The sequence below is a fragment of the Hyposmocoma kahamanoa genome, unplaced genomic scaffold (genome assembly GCF_003589595.1).
Source record: "Hyposmocoma kahamanoa isolate Upper Pololo Valley unplaced genomic scaffold, ASM358959v1 87, whole genome shotgun sequence".
Taxonomy (NCBI): Eukaryota; Metazoa; Arthropoda; class Insecta; order Lepidoptera; family Cosmopterigidae; genus Hyposmocoma; species Hyposmocoma kahamanoa.
The window spans coordinates 18,637,665-18,657,842 of NW_020654422.1; the positions used below are offsets into that span (position 1 = coordinate 18,637,665).

Here is a 20,178-nt window from a genome sequence, read left to right on the forward strand (position 1 = left end):
ACGTCGTGTTTTTGCTAATTAAATATGGCGCTACTCAAACGCTCTACTGCCCCCTGATTTAAAAAAAACTTTATAAAAAATGATTGGTTATAAATATAATTATATAAATATAATTGTACTAGGCCACTACTATTATATCTCTTTGGTTTTTTGTTTTGTAGCGGTTGCTTGGCGTTCGTTAGAATTTGTGGTCATGGCTTGTTAACAAAATATACATCGTGTATCATCTTTATTTGCTCGTACAAAAAGTATTGTATGCAATAATTACATAATTAGGTCTTAAAATCTCATACCCATTACTTAGGCCACTCGGCGCAACGTCGTGGCCTAAACACGGTACTCAACTTTAAGAACTTAATTATGCAACAATTGCATAAAATACTGTTCTCTCGGGTAAAGAACTATAGTTGTTATATGTTATAGTTTGCGAAGGTTCTTTGCCTTCGTATATCGAATGCTAAGGAGTATCGGACTAGCGTCCCAGAGAATGAATTAAGCAACTTCACAACCGCTCACAGCTGCGGCTACTCCCCTGACCTTTCACGATGGAAATAAAGCCTTTTGCAGCTCTCTCCCACCCTAATTAGGACCTGGATGCACTTCTGCTTGCGTAACTTTGCGACTTAAACAATAGACAATAGGCAAATTAAATAAACAATGTTTATTTTTCTTTGCAACTAATTTTGAATAATTATGTGAATATTATAGTAACTATGTAATAGCTTTTTCTGAGACTGACGTATAACTTTACATATTGAAATCTGTTTGAGTCAGAGGCGAATTTTATTTAGAAATATTTCGAAGTTTATTTCTTTATGTCTTCCATTTGTTAACATTATATTGTATTAATATCATTTATCGAGTTTTTAGGCCTTCATGATTAATGCACATGGGAATTGAAACATTTTTTTTTCAGTTATCTGGTTTCTTTGGAAAAAAAAAGCCGAAATTACTTAAATCCGAAAAATTTCATTTTCAAAATCATCAGTTGACAATTTAAATAAATAAATATTGCTTAGTATAATGTTAAATGTTTTTATATAATTAGGTATAACCTTTTTTTAAAAAAAAATTCACCTCAAAAGTTTGTGGAATTACATCTAATTATCAACTTTTATTAACCGGATTTAGCCCCTTATTTGCCACCGTCAGATATAGAATATTTTCTTCAAATTTAAATAGGTCCAGTACTGAGGTACCCCCTTTCCCTCTATCCACCAATATCAGAGTAATCGCGTAACACACAAGCAAATAAATATACAATCGAAATACGTCGACGCGCGTTTCGCCAGGTGTTGTAGTTGAAAAACAGGACGCGACTGCGCCAGTGTGAGTTGAGCCTTAAATCTTTTTTTGTGAAAACAATTTTGGCCTAGTCATTTTTTTTGGTCAATTTGAGTTGTCCATTTATATGGACAATTCATTTATATGAATAAAATTTATCAAAATTTATTTTAGTGCTCATCCACTCAGTTCCATGAAGAAAGTTTCATGTCAGAAAAAACTTGGTCAAATTTCATAAAATATTTTTTATGCAAAATGAATAAAATAGACCATTTTTTAATGCTAATAGACTCAGTTTTTTCTAAGGATGACTTCATTGCATCGGAAAAAAAATTGGGACTGCTTCTGCTTGGGATTGATCAAATTTTTTTTTTTTTAATTCATACATTTTATTAAATTTGACCAACTTCTGCTGTCCCAATACAATAAAGTCATTGTAAGAAACTGAGTCCGTCAGCATTAAAAAAAATAGTCAATTTTGTTCATTTTGTATGTACCCATAGTTATAATTTTAACAGACAATAAGAAAATTAAAGTGATTTGTGATTTACGTTCTCTCGTTTCGAGAGTTATGATGGCAGTGACGACGAATCGAACATAGGTTAGCATAGTGAAGGCAAAGGGAAAACGAAAACTATTCAAAATTTTGAAAATAAGTGGCCAGGAACGAGGGAAAAAAAATTATAAAAAAGTGGGATGACGTTGAAGGAGGTCGGTATAGTCACAAGTCATAGTTCACATCGCTGTCCGAAAGCATGTTAAGAAATTCACACAGCTTGGATGAGATTTGATAAGTGTATGTAGGTTTATTCCTTTGCCCTTTAAACTTGTTAGTAGTTAGTAGTTATTAGTTTTTGATCACCTCCGTGACTCACCATCGGCGCAGCATGACGAAATCCCGCAATCGATTCCCGGAAACAACAATTGAAGAAACGAACTTTTATTTTTTTTTTATAAGTAAATAAGTGCGCATTTGATTTCCATCTCACCCATAAGCGACGATGAGGTCGACAATGTAGCATTCACACTTAAATAATGCCTATTCACTTTCGCCTTGAAAAGGCCCTAGTTACAGCGTACAGGGTACAAGTCTGTAAGCAGGAAATACAACTCCTTTGCATATCGCCTATTAAATATGTTGTAAAGAAACACTTTGTGCGAATCTTTAGAATATCCACAACATAACCGTGGATGGAATTAGATCTGGTCTGAGTGTTCTGTATAATGACCCCATTATTTCAGTTACGTAACATTATTAATGTAGTGTTAAATAAAATAAGAACACCTCATATTCTGCCTTCGTAACGAAAAAAGGCACAAGCATGCGAACTTTATACAGCAGTGGTGCCTTTTTTCGTTCTGAGGGCAGTATTGCAATCAATACACAATTTTCGCAAGCATTAAACTGAACTTATCACGGTTCGCCCACATTTACGGAATAACAGAAGCAACAAACAACTCAAAACAGTTGAACTTTTGGCCTTTTAGAAAGTTGTGCGGCTTTAAATTGGACCGCGTCTAAAATTGACCCGATTTGAACGATAATTATACGAGTTTGCCATAGTTTCTATTCACATCCATTATAAGATGATATCTGTGCAAGAACACATACACGCCACATTTTCTATACGTCATTACTGAGTATTGATGTAATACCTCGGTTATTATTGGAATGAATGTTCTTTCCCTTTCTGTACTCTTTATTGCTACAATAAAATTCATGTGGCCCGAACCTTGTATCTAATTACGCGAGGCCCGCGTGACAATTGTACGCGTGAAACACGCATTAATACTATTTTATAAACAAGACGTTTCTCGCTTTCTCCACCGCTTCCAACGCACGGCCTGCTAGGTTACATACTATAGATGTATAGTATGTAACCTAGTGTCGATGGTATATACAACACTCGTCAATTATTGCTCTGGGTGCGTCAGTCATACAGAAAAGCAATTGTGCGGTGAGGCTCCCTTCGTGCACCCCACTTTAAGTATGCTGCATGCTAAGTATAGGTTCCGCCTGATGACATCTTACAGATATAGATTGAGGCCTAGTTATTACTTATAATAAAAAATTACGATACTAAGTCGCCTCCTCCTCCTGACGTATTCCTCATTAATGAGGGTCGTGGCTCTTCCGCGGAAACAGTTTCTGCATGACGACGCTGTGCGATCAGTGGCGGTCTTTCACATAGCGGAGCGCATCATGGAGACCCATGCCGAGAGCCGTGCAAACTTGATCAGATTGACTCAGATTTTTAACGTCGATCCATCCGGTAACCGTTAGCTGTTCCAGGTTGTGCCCTTCTTTCCTGGTAATGTAACAAAAGAAATCAAGTATCATAAAGTGGATAGTCTGGTCTGGACGTTAAGCTTCCGCAGAATTCAGTTGTTGGTGCGAAAATCAGTCGACGATACGAAGTCTAAGTCTTCCTCTCTATAGTCAATGTATCTGTCGAAGCATGAACTAGTAAAATGATCTTTATAATTTAATCAAAATAAGTACTTCAAATAAAATCGAATTCAGAGTTCATCTTACGTTGATCAGATTGTAGATATAGGATACAAATGATAGTAGCTTGTGGCTGATAAGGAGATAAATACGTGTCTATTACCAATTCCCTGAATTATTAACTAGGGTAGAATAATAAACTTTCAGAGTCCATAACTTTTAACTGAACCTTGCAAGCAGGGTATTTTTTATAAATGGTTATTGTTATTAAGAAAAATTACTTTTGCCGTGGGAAAAACAAATAAGCAATAGCTATATATATATTTGTATTTTTTTTCGCCTGACGATGACGATGATTTCATTTGAGAGCCATTTTTTATAAACTTAATCAATAAATGTAGATTGTTATTAACTTAATTAAGATACTGTGAGCTGGCTTTTGCTATAAAAGTCCTTAGTCTGATTGAGATAAGTTCGCTGAGGTTGACCACTTCCAACTCTCCCATCCACACTTGTTTTGTATACTTTTTTTATAATATCAAGTGACAGGACGAATAAGTCGTGCACCTGATGGTAAGCGGCACGCTTGTCGATAACAGTTGCAGTGCCACTAAGAGCTTTAAATCGCAAAATTCTCCACTATCGATCGCCACTGCGACTGTCACCCTGAGACATAAGTTGACAAGTCTCATGTGCCTGTAATTTCACCAGCACCCTTGCCCTTTAAAACCGGAACGCAGTAATGCTCACATTACTGCTTGGCGGTAGAAAGAAGGTGGCAGTACTTCTCTGAACGAACTCTTTCACAACGAGTTCTACTGCTACTGAAATATCTACATCTTCTATCATTAACATTTCATATTAAGACAAGCAATTTATATCTCGTATTGAGTTCTTTTCTCACAGTATTTTTTTTACATATACACAATCAATCAACCCGTGTTATGTGTCAACCCTAAATCTGTTGATTAAGACGAATAAATACTGCACACGGTACAATGGTCCTTAGTACGTGCATTCAAGTAAAGTGCAGAGGCAGCGGGTCGTGCAGAAGCCGCTCGAGCGTCACGTCGCCAAGAGCCTTGATTCGATTCTTGCATCGGTGGCATCAATTAGTAGTTATTAATTAACACCCAGACCAGGACCCAATTTAAAAAACTTCATTTCCCAAATTGAATCCAGCGGGAATTGAAGCTGTTGTAGAAGGAAGGTTGTCAAAATATCATAACAAATTAGCAATTTGATTTAATACATATTTAAATTCTTTTTTTTAAGCCTATACTGTTCCACTGCTGAGCCAAGGCCTCCCTCCCCTCCCTCCACATCTCTCTGTTTAGCGCCACTGCGGTCCAGTCTTTTAGGTGCGCATCAAGCTTGTCTCTCCGTCGAAGCTTTGGCTTGCTGCATAGTCGTTTTCTATCTTTGGGGATCCATTCTGTGGTGGCCTTCGCCCACGACTCGTCTGACATGCGGCGTGATCCACCCAGTCCCATTTTAGTCTACCCGCTTGTTGGCCCACATCTACGATTCGTGCTTTGGAGCACATATAATTCGGTCTGACAATTTGACTCCCAGCATGCTGCGCTCCGCTCCATAGCTCGTTGGCAGACCCCAAGTTTGGACTTTTGCCGCGCTGTCAGTGACCAGGTTTGTGCGCCGTAGGTGAGGATGGGTAGAATGCAACACGTCCATGACTTTTTCTTTTGATCGTGATTTGTAAATCGTTCCTTTCATCAGATGTTTCATAGACCTTCCAAGTTTGCTCTGTCTGCTCTGAAAGGATACTAATTGGCCTAAATACAACTACTCATGCACATACTCAATCCCCCTATCCCCTACGTATATCCTGTATTCTGTGTCATGAGTTCGATCTGTTCATGCAGAGCCCAACCTTGAGGCTTGCGTTGTTGAGTTGGTTCAACGTACGTGGTGTTAAAGAAAAAATAAATAAGATTTTTTTATAGTTACTGGTCAGTGAGGACGACATGCGGTCATGTAATAAAAGAATATGTAATATTTTGGCCACCGATAAAACCGTTAACCGACCAAAATAGCCTGACGCAAAACAAATTGATGTTCGCAAATTACATCAGCCTTCGGAAACAAAAAGTTAATTAATTGCATTGTGTTCATATTTTTTTGTCCAATTTTAATTCAATTTGAGTGTCTCTTTACATGCGGAAAACGATAATTTAAGGATTTTTTTGGTTTATCACTTGTTTGGTAATTGATTAAAGTTCTCACGATTGTCGTCTCTTAGTATGTAAACAATGATAAAGCCAATGTAATTAGATTAATATAAAGCTGTGTCCTGTTACCTGTTCATTATTCGCCGTTTGTCAGATTATATCAATGACAAAAAGTTAGCGCCTAAAGTTTAGCATATTTAATGTGTGAACACAATTCATAGAGCCATTTAGTGAACGACCAATTGCAGAACAATAAACCCGTGGGTTCGCTTTGTCGATAAAAGAATATAAGTTACAGAAATATAAACAATGGTAACAATTACAGCGTGACGAGATTTATATTGGTAAGTAATTAGGTAAGGCTTTAATAACTAGAATAGTGTTAGAATTAATTTAATTTATTCAATTTTGTCTTTTACTGTGTCCTTACAGGGTCCATTGTGATCTTAGTACATAATAGTACGTTTATTAGCAGTAGAGCTCCTTGTGAAAGAGTTCGTCCAGGGCAGTACTGCCACCTTTACCTATTTCTGCCGCTAAGCAGTAGTATGAGCATTACTGCGTTCCGGTTTGAGAGGGTAAGGGTACTGGTGAAATTACAGGCACATGGGACTTGTTAACTTATCTGTCAGGGTGTCGGGAGCAGTGGCAGTGCACCTCAGATCTTTGTGACTTAAAGCCTACTGCAACTGTTATGGACAGGCGTGTCGCTTACCATCAGGCGCACGACTTGTTCGTCCCGTCACTTAGTTATTACAAAAATAACACAATAAAGTATCAAGTATTTTCGACCTGAGGTCAAATTAGTAAATTCCCTTGACTATGAGTACCAGAGCAAAAATTCATTTCACAAGTAGATCCTTCCGGGAAACGAATCCGGGACCTCCTCATCTAGCGTCTACGCTAAAAGTCTAAAAGTAACAAGTTTAAGCGGTATGAAGAAGTTATTGTCCTTCTGATATTTACATTGTGTTAAATGTGACTAGGCAGAATGAAAATAGGGCCACATTATTACAACCGATGAGGACATTTACCATGCTGAAAAAGTGTCAAAAAAGGCCAGGTTGAAAAAGTAATTTCTATTGACTATGTACGTTATTTAGTACATTGAATATCATGTTTTACGACCATGATATTTATATATTTTTCTGTGAAAATACTCCACTGTTTGGTGTTATTATCAATATCAAGATCCAACAAACACAAAGACAAACTCCTTCGATCATCCAAGTCGCGCTGTATTGTGCTAGCCCTACAGGGCTTTTGCTCTCCTCACTGGGCTACGGAACGAATTGGCATCCTACGAATTCCTCTATGTGCTTGTTGTTGATTTTTGTTTTTGGAGTACAAATAATGTGACCATTATTTTTTTCCCTCAAAGTGGGACGACTGTAAATTAATTATTATTAATAGTATTAAAAATATTTAAAAAAACTAAAATTGTCAATACGCGATTTAAATCCGGAAAAATAGTTTCATTTCCTATGTATAAAAGGTTTTTTGCCTAAATATGGCATTTTTTTTTAGAAAAACCTAGATAAGAGTGTTTGCCATGAGAGTAAAGTGTCATCATTGATGTTCTATTAACCAACGACGTAAAAAATATTTACCAATGTAAAAAATAATTCGTTTTTTTAGTGACCATATTTATATGAAATTTTAAAAATTTGACAACTCAACAATCAATATGAGAAACCAAAGAAATACACGAGTTGTTGTCAAAATATTTATACCAGCGTCTCACATCAGGGTCAAGAAGTAACTTGTCAAGCTCCAATCGCATTTATCCATCCAGCTTCTCAATTACCCATCGTAATAAACACCAAAGTAGTAAAAATACACTTTCCACGATTCGACCCCATAAAGTACGCAATCCAATTCTCTTGATAACTCGATCAATGTTAGGTGTAACAAGAATGAGTGACGCAGCTACCCGAGGGGGGCTCGTGAAATGAGTCGGGTAACACGCTCCCAATCACGTAGACCTATTTCCGATTCGTAATCGCGTTTTGATTTCAATTATTAGCCGTTCACGATCTCTTTTATAAATAAGGTTGTGCTAAAGGGTTAGATACGTAATTGAAGATTATTGGTCGACTACGTTAATTGGTTTAATTATATAATATATCGACCCCTCCGACGTAAAGTATCGTATGTCGAAATTGCCAAGTTTACAGGGAAGCGTTTTAAAGGTCTGAATTCACTGAAACGAACATAACACGTGACTTTAGCATTTCTCAGTTTTATTCGGCAAAGCTCATTACTCACATAGAGTATTATAAAATCCTAGATGTCGGTTAAATGATCTATGGTGATCACTCTTTCAGTGAATTCAGAACTTTAAAACGCTCCCCTGTAAACTTGGCAATTTCGACATACGATACTTTACGTATGAGGGGTCGATATATAGTATATCGAGTTTCGCGATTGTTACATATAGGAATGTTAGTAGCAGTAGAGCTCCTTGTGAAAGTTCGTCTTGGGTAGTACTTCCACCTTGCCTATTTCTGCCGCCTAGGAGTAATGTAAGCATTACAGTGTTACGGGTTGGAAGTGTAAGGGTGCTGGTGAAATTACAGGCACATGGGACTTGTCAACTTATGTCTCAGGGCAACAGGCGCAGTGGTAGTGCCCCGTAGATGTTTGCAATTTAAAGCTCTGAGGGACACTGCCACTGTTATGGATAGGTGCCGCTTACTACGAGGCCCACCACTTGTTCACTCCGTCACTTCGTATTATAAAAAAAATCTACATAACACTCACGTCGTTACTAACACGTATACACACTACATTAACTACTCCATGTTTTTACTTTTGATGCACCGCAACGGGAAAGTGGTTTCTGAAAATCACTGCTTCATAAAAATTAATGTCTATGCAATAAGACCGAAAGCGACGGCCTCATCTGACGACGCATCTCACGTCTGCTCGCTCGCGCTCGACCAACGACGCGAAACACGCGTCTTTTCCATTATTACATGGACTTAATACTGCTTATCGTAATTTCATGTTTTTAACGGTAACTCCTCAACTAGTCATACGAACTATCATAAAATATCATACCATTAGAAATCATATCACGAGTTTTGTACCAAAGACGTTTTGTCGCCACATGCACACACTCAATCTTAAGTACTTTACGTTCTAAGATACCATGTCTTGATTGGACACTTAATTTTGGGCCAATTTCGAGCCAATATACTTTCAATTTAATTTCTTGTTACTCGTTAAATACATTTACTGTATTATAAGTTGTGTGTGATGCAAGACAATACAGATTTTATCTATCTATCTAATTATTAATTTAAAGTTTTATTGAATTGATATTCAATTATTTTTTATGTGAAATTACTCCACTAGTTTGTTATAATTATTAATACAAACATCGAACACTCAGAAAAAATTCCTTCGATCCGGCCGGATTCGAACCGACGTCTTCTAGCATACCGTGGCAGACGCTATACCAACTAAGCCACGAAACGAACCGGCGGACCTCACGAAAGTTTCTATGTGCTTGTTGTCGTGTCTTTGTATTTGGTTTTTCAACGACTTTTTAGCTATAGCGCCATCTATGACAAATCGATGAAAGTATTTCGTCACATAGATACCGTTACAGTTACTAACCCCGAATAGAGGTAGAGACTGCGTGCATCACCTTGAGACATACAATGACAAATCCCATGTGCCTGTAATTTCACCAGCTAATTGGGCTACGCCCTTGACATGCTCTATCCCATATATTAAGATAGGACAATCATATCTACCCACAACAGCATTTAGAATGCTGTTAGAACTTTGCCTTCTACAAAGTATGAAATCATCCAATTTCCATATATCTCGCTTAAGGTTTGATAATTGGTCGTTTGGTTGGATCAATTTTCGTGTACATAATGGATCTCCAAGAGTAATTTAAACGGTCCTTGTAGTGTGAGTTTATCATCATCAACCCACTTATACGCCCACTGCTAGGTATGGGTCTCATCTCAAGCGAGGGTTATTGTCCAAGTAGATGGAGACTTCACATATTTTCCGATGGTTGCGAATCTTCTTCAACGTTGAGGAGGTTTCATCACAATGTTTTTCTTCACCGAAAAGCTCATAGTAAATTTCAAAGTAAATCTCGCACATATTCGAACCCGCATTCGCACCCACGGTCTCTGCTCGAGAGACTGTAGGTCAAACCATGGCTTTTTTGTGATGCGAGTTTTTTAATTGTAAGGAATAAATGGACGTAATTAACAAAGTAGTGTAAAACGTGAAAACAATTTTTATGTTAAGTTTTTGAATTTGGATTTCAATTTTTTTTCGCATGATGGCCTCGACCTTCTTTTTATAATATCAAGTCACAGGACGAACAAGTCGTGCGCCTGATGGTAAACTACACGCCTGTCCATAACAGTTACAGTGCCACTCAGAGCTTTAAATTGCAAGATCTGAAAAACACGTCAGTGACAGTGACAGTGACACACAACGGTAACAGTCCCATATGCCAGTAATTTCACCAGCACCCTTACCCTTCAAAACCGGAACACAGTAATGCTGACATTACTGCTTGACGGCAGAAATAACGTACACGCACTCAACATACACAACTTCAACACAGCCCCGCACCAGAGAAACCCTGTGTCGCGCGTACCATGGACTTAGACACACATATAAACAATCACAAATTACACCCAAACTTACAAGATAAATAAATGTACGCTATACAAATAAATTTCTCCCGGCCCGGGAATCGTATGTGGGACATCTGCGTGGCAGTCATGGTGTGGTATGGTATGGCATGGTTTCGGCCATGGAGGCAGTTGAAATTGGTAAGGAGGCAGTTCTTCCCTAGACGAACTCTTTCACAAGGAGCTCTACTACTATTAAATGGAGCTACCACAACCATACCCGATGCACTACACTACACCAGCTTGGAAGTCCCATCAGCATTCTAAATGCATTTATTATATTGCCAGTGCAAGGCGTTAAAGATTCGTATATACATATGTTTTTAATTTTTACATTACGTATTACATTTGGAAGTGTTTACTAGTAGTATTTCTAGCTAACTATGAAAGGAAATATCATGATGTGATCTGTGTGTCGTAAAAGGTTTTCCTTTGGAAAGCGTGTGTAATCCCCAACAATCTCCGCATATAGCTAGTGCGGCGGGCTATGACCTAAACCCTGTTAGAGGAAACCCGTACCTCAACAGTCGGTCGTATAATACGTTGATGACGGTTACATTTTGCTCTGAAGACCAAATGCAAGAAATTTTTAAATTGAAATACAGGGTGTATCTTTAAAGACCAGACCAACAATTTAAAAAGGCAGTTTTAGTTCGTTATTTATCTCGCTATATATTGCTTAATGAGAGTCAAACAGTATAATGGGAAAAGGTCTAACTGCCCAATGTGCTAAATACAATTATATATTTCTTTAATATACATACATTACATGTTTTTGATCCAAGTAAGTATCCCTCAGTTTTGGTCATATATAGAATATATAGTGTTAAATTTGAATGCGATGTTTTCTTTATAATACACATTGGGCATTTAAATGATCATAGGAATAACTACTTCAAATATTATGTTAATTTTGATGTACACGGTGTTTTAGAAGGATACAAACAATGAAAAAGACTCACGTAATTAATTGCGAATCCCTATTTCCCGATATCCGACAAAGAATATTTAAAGAAGCCATCAACACAATAATTTCAAATTCGTGAAACAACAATTGCCTTCACATACAAAATTCGCTGTGACAATTACCACCATGTATTTTTCCGGTATACATTTATTCCGTACAATTAAAACTCCTTTTAAACGTGTCACGTACTCGTAACACAAAGAGCCTTCGTTTCAATTCATCACCGAGATCCATTGTGTAATATGAAAATTGGTCCAACCAAACGACCAATTACTATCAAATCTTAAGCGAGAAATATGGATGATTGGATGATTTCGTATGTAACGACAATAGTACGGCTAGTAGTGGCGTGTGACGAATGTATAAGAACTACTGACACTCAATCAAAAGCAACACATCAAATCTCAATTCGAAAACATTCCACCCATAGCACTACGCAACATGGAATACATATGATCAAAATTTTGCACTCGAGGGTAATGGGATGCGATTATCAAATGTTATTTTGCGAGTTCTGTTTTAGTAATTGTCTAATAAAATTATTATATAAAAACACCCTATATACGATCTTCACCGCAAGTTGCGCAAGCCATGTGCACGTTTGTATATGTGTAAGGAAAAACAGTGACCCCGTGTAAGCCGCAAGGACTTGTGGATTTGTGGGGTACCGCGTTCATAAAAACCAACCTAATCTCCATGCATTATTATCAAATGTTTTTAGTCGGTTTGCACATCTAGAATATTTTAAATTATATGTATGAACAATAAATACTGACCAATGAAATTTGGGACGCGTAAAAAAACACAGACTACCAATATACAATATTTTATTGCTTACGTTACGATTTTTCTTCGTAAAATTATTATTAAAATTTGATACGACTCATTCACTTTACGCTTTCGAAGGTAAATTACATAAAATTTAATACACGATGCGTGTAGGAATTTAATGATACGATGAACCATGACCTCTTGCTTAGAGGCAAGAAAAAGAACAATAGGATGATACTTTCATTGTCGAACATGATGATGTATTGCTTATTATCGTTTTCATTGAATCGGTGAGTCAGCTTTTTACCGCTCCTTGCGACTAGATACGAGCATGGGGAGAAAATATAAGATTTCCCTCGGTCCAAGTAAAAATATCAACTTGGCAAAATATATCTGGCGAATTATGTCTTCCGAAAAGCACTCCCAAGCAAAATATTTACCCAGCAAATCTTACTATATTAAGGCGAGGTGTTTCAATGCGAGTCTACATTTTAAGAGGTCAGTTGTGGGCATCGAGTATATAATCAGAAATAGAGACGAAATGTCATTTAACTTGTTTGAAAACATTACGGTGACAACTGCGCTGCTATTGGCCAGCCCGAATTTGAAACAATGCCGGGTGTCGTCAACTGTTTCACTTCAAATCGCCCAGTTTAACTTGTGGTTTGCTATAGTGGGCGAAAATTGAAAAATTATATATTTAATATTAAATTACCGATGAAATGTAATTCCGTTTGTTTTGTAATTAGATATTTTGCTGTTTTTTTCCACACCACCGAATGGAACAACCCCCCATAGTTAGAGATATTATCTGTATTATAATAAATAAAGAATATTTTTGGAATATACGTTACACAACGTCAGTTATTGGCGCTGTACTATTTCAGCTTTCTAATTTGTGATATCAGCCCAAATAGAGAGTTAATATTTAAAAGTGTTATAAAGCCCAATTGCCTGATGAAATGCCAGGAATGTATGACCCTTATTTCGTCTCTATTTCCGGTTATATACTCGATAGGTATGGGGGACCAGCCCTCAACCCGCGCACTTCCAATTAATATTAATAAAATAAGAACAGGCGGAGAAAATTTGGCACAGATCCGATGTCGACAAACGCCCGATGGCGACTGACGAGGCAGGGCGGCGCGTGATGCGTCGTTACTCCACCGGGCAATTTTGGAATAAAAGTGAATTTAGTAACTACAGGGCTTTGATTGAAAACTAAAATTTAGCACGTTCTCTGTAGTACTTAAAGGGAAATATCTCCATATAAAATTGTGTGCAAAGTTAGGTATTTTATTCTTAAATAACTCGTTTTAGACTTGTATTTCAGTCTGTTTTCAGAAATTTATATGATCGGGTGAAGTACATCCTATTGTGTAACATATTAGCACATTATTTAGACAATATCCTTCGGTGCATCGTATATTTTTTGTAAGATTGTTATTTAATAGTAAATACCTAAATCATTTGATTTAAGCAAAACAGTTTTTCTCGCTTCTGTTCTGGTAATTCGGATTAAGAGTTATTGCGTTTACATAATACGCTCCACTGCTGCATGGATTTCTTTTTGGAAAAGCATAATCCACTAGTCTGACCCAATTGCACAGAGGATCCAACGATAAACAAGAGGTGGAACAAAAATAAAAACTGCAAAAAATAAAATGGTTACAACCTCATCAAACCATAATTTGTGAGATTTAATCATAAAACATCGTAACATGCGGTGCGACGAGCAGCATTATCCGGACGCATAAAATTATATGAGAAGCTACGTAAAAATACGACCTGGGACCGTGACCAGGCAATTATACAGATTACGAGATTTTATGGCTCTGTTTCACTTGTATATGATCTCAATTACGATAAAGAAAAATGGACTCATTGCATCCCTTACCTTTTTACAAACATTGAGCTTTCAACTCGCATTTCGAACTCGAATTTTTTTAGTCACATTTCAATAAAGAAAAAATTATTCAAGACGAGTTAACGTGACTAAAATTTTCAGGAACCAGGGAAAGTTTTTGGTTACTAACGCACTATACATGACGTACCACGTCTATGGGACACGAACGGAAAGTATTTTAAATATTGTAGAAAGAATATTTTGATTCGTTGAGACATTTCCTCCTCCTCTTCTTTCACGTACTAAACAATAAAACATATTTTAATTAGTTTTTCAAAACTTCAATGTAAAATTTCATATGTTCCGTTACATTAAGATAATATGTTACTTATAAGGAATTAATCCTCATAATAGACCCTTTCGATCGGCGTCATAAAATACAAGATTTTTGGCAGTCATTTGGTCTGTTCGATCGAACTTTTTAAGTCTTTAAATGCTGTATTATTTATAAAAATAAAGTAATGTGTCCTTGAAGCAAAATATCCTATCTACAATAATTTAAAGTTTCCCCCTGTGTCCCATAGCAGAGGGACACCCTATGCATACTATATACAAATTTACAATTATAAAACAAATCTATATAAGTCTCAAAGATGATGATGGCTGTGAATTTTTAGTTCCACCAACGGTAAGGGAATAACAACTTCATTTAAAAGGACATTAGATCGTCTATCCCAATGGTTGTTGTATCAATGACAAGATTAAATTCTATGTATGTGTTCCAAAGTATCGTTTGCAGACGAAAATAACTTGACGTTAAAATTTTTTCTTTTCTATGTATGCCATAGAAAATATTACAACAATACGCTGTTTTCTGTTATTTTTACAGTATTTAAACGATTTGATATACTTCCGCAAAACATTCATAATCAACCATCACACGTCACACTGCTGGCCACGGGTCCTCTAGAAGTTAAGGCCATAATTCACAAGTTGGGGACTTCACGTGTTTTCTATACTTTGTGAACCGTCTTCGGCATGTAGCTTTATTTTCACCATGATATTTTTATTAGCTGTTAGATAAAGGTACTGCTAGTAAACATTCTCAAATGTATGCAAATAGTTTTATTATGTTACTATTTAAATAAATTTATGTTGGTTTATGTCTTTGTCCTGTATGCGTCCCATTATTATTCACCCTATTGCGATAAAACTTTTGTGACTTTTTATGCCAATGACCGCAAAAGTTTCTGAAGAAAAGAAACGTTTTGAAATATCATGTATCATTTATTTGTACAAATGTGTCTAACAGACATTGACTTACAATTATATGGACGTCGGGTCCGCGCTAAAAAGTGTCCGAACTTATAGGGCGTAGGGGCTTCGGAAGCAATTTGGAGGCGTTGATGCTGTCCATGGGGTTTTTTCAAATGTAAAAAAAAAACCTGAATGATATATATATATAAACTACACTACATATATACATTTTTCTTTTTCTTGTGATTTTTTTGTATTAAGTTAATATAAAAAACACGTGTTTTCAATTATTTTTTGAGATAGTGGGCGTTGCAATTTTTTTATCTTGCCTAAGAGGTAAGCCAAAAAGTTCAGGCACCTACGATCTATGGTTCAGCTGGAATATAATATTCATAAATAGTTATAATTACATAATTACACAGCATCGTACGTAGCTAAAATGTTTTTGTTTCCTTACAGGTACCAAATTATTTGCAGTCAAACAAAGCCGTAATCAAACCGTATCCCGCTCCCGCTATCGTAAGTAAAAATATATGTACTTATCAACATGAAAAATGGTTTTAGGGCAAAGGGGTACGGGTGAATAGATGCTTGTTGGCTATGAGTGGCATTCAACGCACGATTGACATCGATGAGAATGTGAGCGCTCTTCATCTGTTGGTACTTGGCAAACTCGAGGTAAAGGGCATAATGAGCGTTTCAAAAGGTAAAAAAGAAAAATTGCCGTTATTCTTACTTTATGGGTTTCGCAAATTCTGACAGAAAAACATTCCTTACAAAAGCGTCAAAAATACTACCAATGACTACACAAACCTACTACAACAATGAATAAATAAAGTAACAAGCTACTAATGTGAAGTTATCGAGACACAAAAAGATATGTCAGAACAATCTGTCGATTGAAGATAACAAATTAGTAGCAGTAGAGGTCCTTGTGAAAGAGTTCGTCTAAGGAAGTACTGCCACCTTACCTGTTTCTGACGCCAAGCAGTAACGTGAACATTATTACTGCGTTCCGGTTTGGAAGGGTAAGGGTGCTGGTAAAATTATAGACACATGAGACTTGTCAACTTATGCTTCAGGGCGCGGTGGCAGTGTCCCTAAGATATTTACGATTTAAAGCTCTGAGTGGCACCGCAACTGTTTTGGATAGGGGCGTGTCACTTACCAACAGGCGCTCGATTTGTTCCTCTCGTTAGTTGGTAATAAAAAAAACTAAGAAATGTTTTATCGAAATAAGAAATTAAAAAAGGTATTAATGGAACACTGACGGGCGGGGCCGCCATTGCGAAAAACATCTTTGGCGACAAATGACGTGGTTTTCTTTTGTTTGACTTTATAGTGCTAAAGATATTACGAGTATTACAATTTATAACACAATTTATAGTCACTGGACTCTCATTTTTATGTCTATTATAAAATTTTCGTACGAAAATGCATATTTTATTCTGCAACTGGTTTTATCAGGGACCATTTGTTTATTTATTTATTAGGTTTACCAACATCTGTGTAGAATATTACTTATTATATCTTATACTTTTACAAGTGACGTAATTGCCATAAACACTTATAAAGTTTTTACGAGTGCTAAGAGAAGAGTCATGGTGAATATCAATAATGTCACTGTAATTATTTACCGTTCTACACAACCTTGCAACTGGCGAATTTGAGCCAGATACGGTTTAGAGAAATGGAACACTAAATGGAGTAAATTTGTTACCCGATTTCTGTACAAACAGGAGCCAATAATATTATAAAACTGCATCCGTGGGTTCGATTCCAGGGCAGGGAGAAATATTTGTATAGCCTATATTTATTTCTCTTAGATTATTTGTAATTTGTGGTTGTCTACGTATGTATTCATGGCACCCGTGAAACAGAGTGTGCATTATTTATTTATTTTATTCATTGCTTAATTCACAAAGTACCCATTACATAAGAAAAGTTTTATTTCAAGTTAAATATTCTGCCAAGCAAAACAGCCCATCGGGGTTTTAGAACGTTACACAGAGACTGTGTATTGAATATGATCGGCAGCTACCAATTCTCATCATTTGACTAATTCTCGATTTGAAAGACTTGGAATACTGATTTTATTTCCTGATTCAGTCAATTTGTTGAAAAATTGAATTCCAGTTCAATTTGTACTTATAAAAGTAATGTCTGTGAAGGAAACCTTTTTAAACACACTGAATCATTTTATTTCAATATAGTTTATAAATTACCGCAGTAAATTTTCAGCCTCAAATATATTCTACAGAAACCAACGCCGCACTGCAGGTTCTTTTTTATATTTGTCAAAATAGGATTTCTTTTTTATTAAAATTATAGGTAATAAGGTTTGGACAAGAATTGTCACGTTGTAATTCTATAAATAAACCATAAATTTGCACAAAATGTAATAAAATAAAGATAAAGAAAAAGTATACGTGTATTATTGTCATTTGGATTAAATCTGTATTTTATTATTTTTCGCTTTTCACTATAGTGACTCTTTCTGGTTTTTTAATTTTTATAACTGCGGAATGCTATCATGCGATTTGTTAATACGCCAGCATAAAGTTTTGACGAAACTTTTGAAATTAAAACTTGTCCTGTATGTTTTTTTTAATGCACACACTCATATATAGACAACCACAAATTACACCCAAAGTCACGAGAGAAATAAATGTAGGCCATACAAATATTTGTCCCGACCCGGGAAACGAACACGGAACCTCTGCGTGGCAGTCCAGAATGGTAACCGTTCGGCCACGGGGGCAGGGCAAACGAATTGAAACGAATTGAGTCCCCTATGTAGGTATATTTTTTGTGCAAGAATCCGAGCTTCCTCAGAATAAGTTTTAAGTCCATATTGGCAACAACCAGTGTTTCAGAACATGCTAAATCGATGTAGACCGATGAGTGGCGGGCAGCCGTCACCCGTCGGCTTCAGCCGGTCGATGACGCATTAGCATACAGCTGGGGTTGGGCCAACGCCAAGCGCTTTGTTCAGAACAGTTTTTACTTTTAGATGTTGCTATTCTGCATCAAAGCCAGCCTGTGCTTAAAGTACCGGCACGCTATGAAGGCCATTTTGACGTTTGTCCGTTCATCAAGTTTCGTATTAATTCATAACTACGTTGATTACGATCGTCACTTATAGGATCGCTGTCCAGCACAACTTCTTTCCGGCAAACTCGCGTCAAAGCTCAATGCAAAACAAAGTAGTTTCGAAATGACGATATATTAAGTACATACTTTTATTTGCGTTTTATTAAAACTTTTTAATCAGGTACCTCCTGCAATACTAGTTATAAATCTAAAAACTTATAGATGCGGCTCGCGTTTGATTATATTTTTTTCAAAATGAATTGAGATTTGACCGCACTATTGTAATCTGTCAAAACGGCCATCATAGCGTGCCGGTACTGTAGTTATATTTCGTTAATGCCTTTTTGGCATGCTGGTCTTTCCAACTATTTATTCACTGTCGTATTGTACCGCCTCTATTTCTTATTTGGCACATATCTATGCCATGTCATTCAAACGCGAACTTCTTTAAGCGTGAAACGCAATGACAGGGGCTGCAGGTCGGGCGCGTGTCGGGTCGGGACCACGACCTGCACCCGTCCCGCGCCCGCGCGTGTTGTGTTGTCGTCAATTTAAGTATTGTAAGAGTCGGAGCCGTAGCTTAGAGTAGCGAGAGGCATATTTCAATTATAAACGAGGAAAATTTATAATTACATAAATAAAACTTTACTACGTGTATTCAAATTGAAGCTTGTTCTAGAACAACCAGGATTTTCATTTTTTACTTTGTTCCATTTTTTTAATATAATTGCCTATTCTACCATTTGTAAGAGTCGTAGCCGTGGGTTAGCGTAGCGAGAGGCACATTTCAATGATAAACGGGGAAAATAATCATAAATAAAACTTTACTACGTGTATTCAGATCGAAGCTTCTTCTAGAACATCCAGGATATTCTTTTTTTACAATACTATTTTTTTTTATATAATTCTAAATACAAACCTACAAATTTATTCCGCCAGTACTAACACAAATCATACAGCCTAGTCTTCAGTACATACACGGAATTACACCCACCGTTCTCCCGACCCGACTCGCGCCCGACCCGCACCCGCTGTCAGAGTGTTTCACGCTTTAAATAACTCTGCATAGTGACTACATTAGTAGTTACTTGACCATGTTTAATTTAAGATTTACGTTGGAAACTAAACTATTTTTCGGGACCACAATCAAGTATATTTGCTTTGTTCTAGAAAAGAAAACCAATTATAATGCTATTTTAAATCCAAGGAATAGTTTCAATTTCAAGGTAGGGCAAATGCGAAAACCTAAGAACATAACTTTATATTTAGTCGCCGTAAATAAAATACTTCATTAGCGATTTTAATATAATATTTCGCAACGATAAAAAACGCGGCTTAATGTTTTCTTGGAACATCTTGTTCGTAATTAGAATTTTAATTGGTAAAATTATAGCTTCTGAGATGCTAAAGAGCTATTTATAATATATTTAAATAATAAATTACGTCTTCCTTTAAATATTTTTGTTTTCCTTATGGCCCCGCACTAGGGAAACCCTGTATCGCAGGTGCCATGGACACACACATAGTCAACCACAAATTACACCCAAACTCATAAGGTACATAGATGTAGGCCTTACAAATATTTCTCCCGGCCCGAGAATCGAACCTGGGCCCTCTGCGTGGCAGTCCAGGACGGTACAGTTATATTA

At 36.6% G+C, this 20,178-nt stretch overlaps 1 protein-coding gene across 3 annotated transcripts in view; it reads left to right on the forward strand.

Annotated features, from left to right (window-relative positions):
• LOC113235496 overlaps positions 1-20,178 on the forward strand; it is a 241,970-nt gene that overhangs the window by 173,422 nt on the left and 48,370 nt on the right. For all 3 annotated transcript variants that reach the window (XM_026471208.1, XM_026471204.1, XM_026471207.1), the window contains exon 3: positions 15,896-15,955. The gene's annotated coding sequence lies outside the window, so the exon portion shown is untranslated. The remainder of the gene's footprint in view (positions 1-15,895; positions 15,956-20,178) is intronic.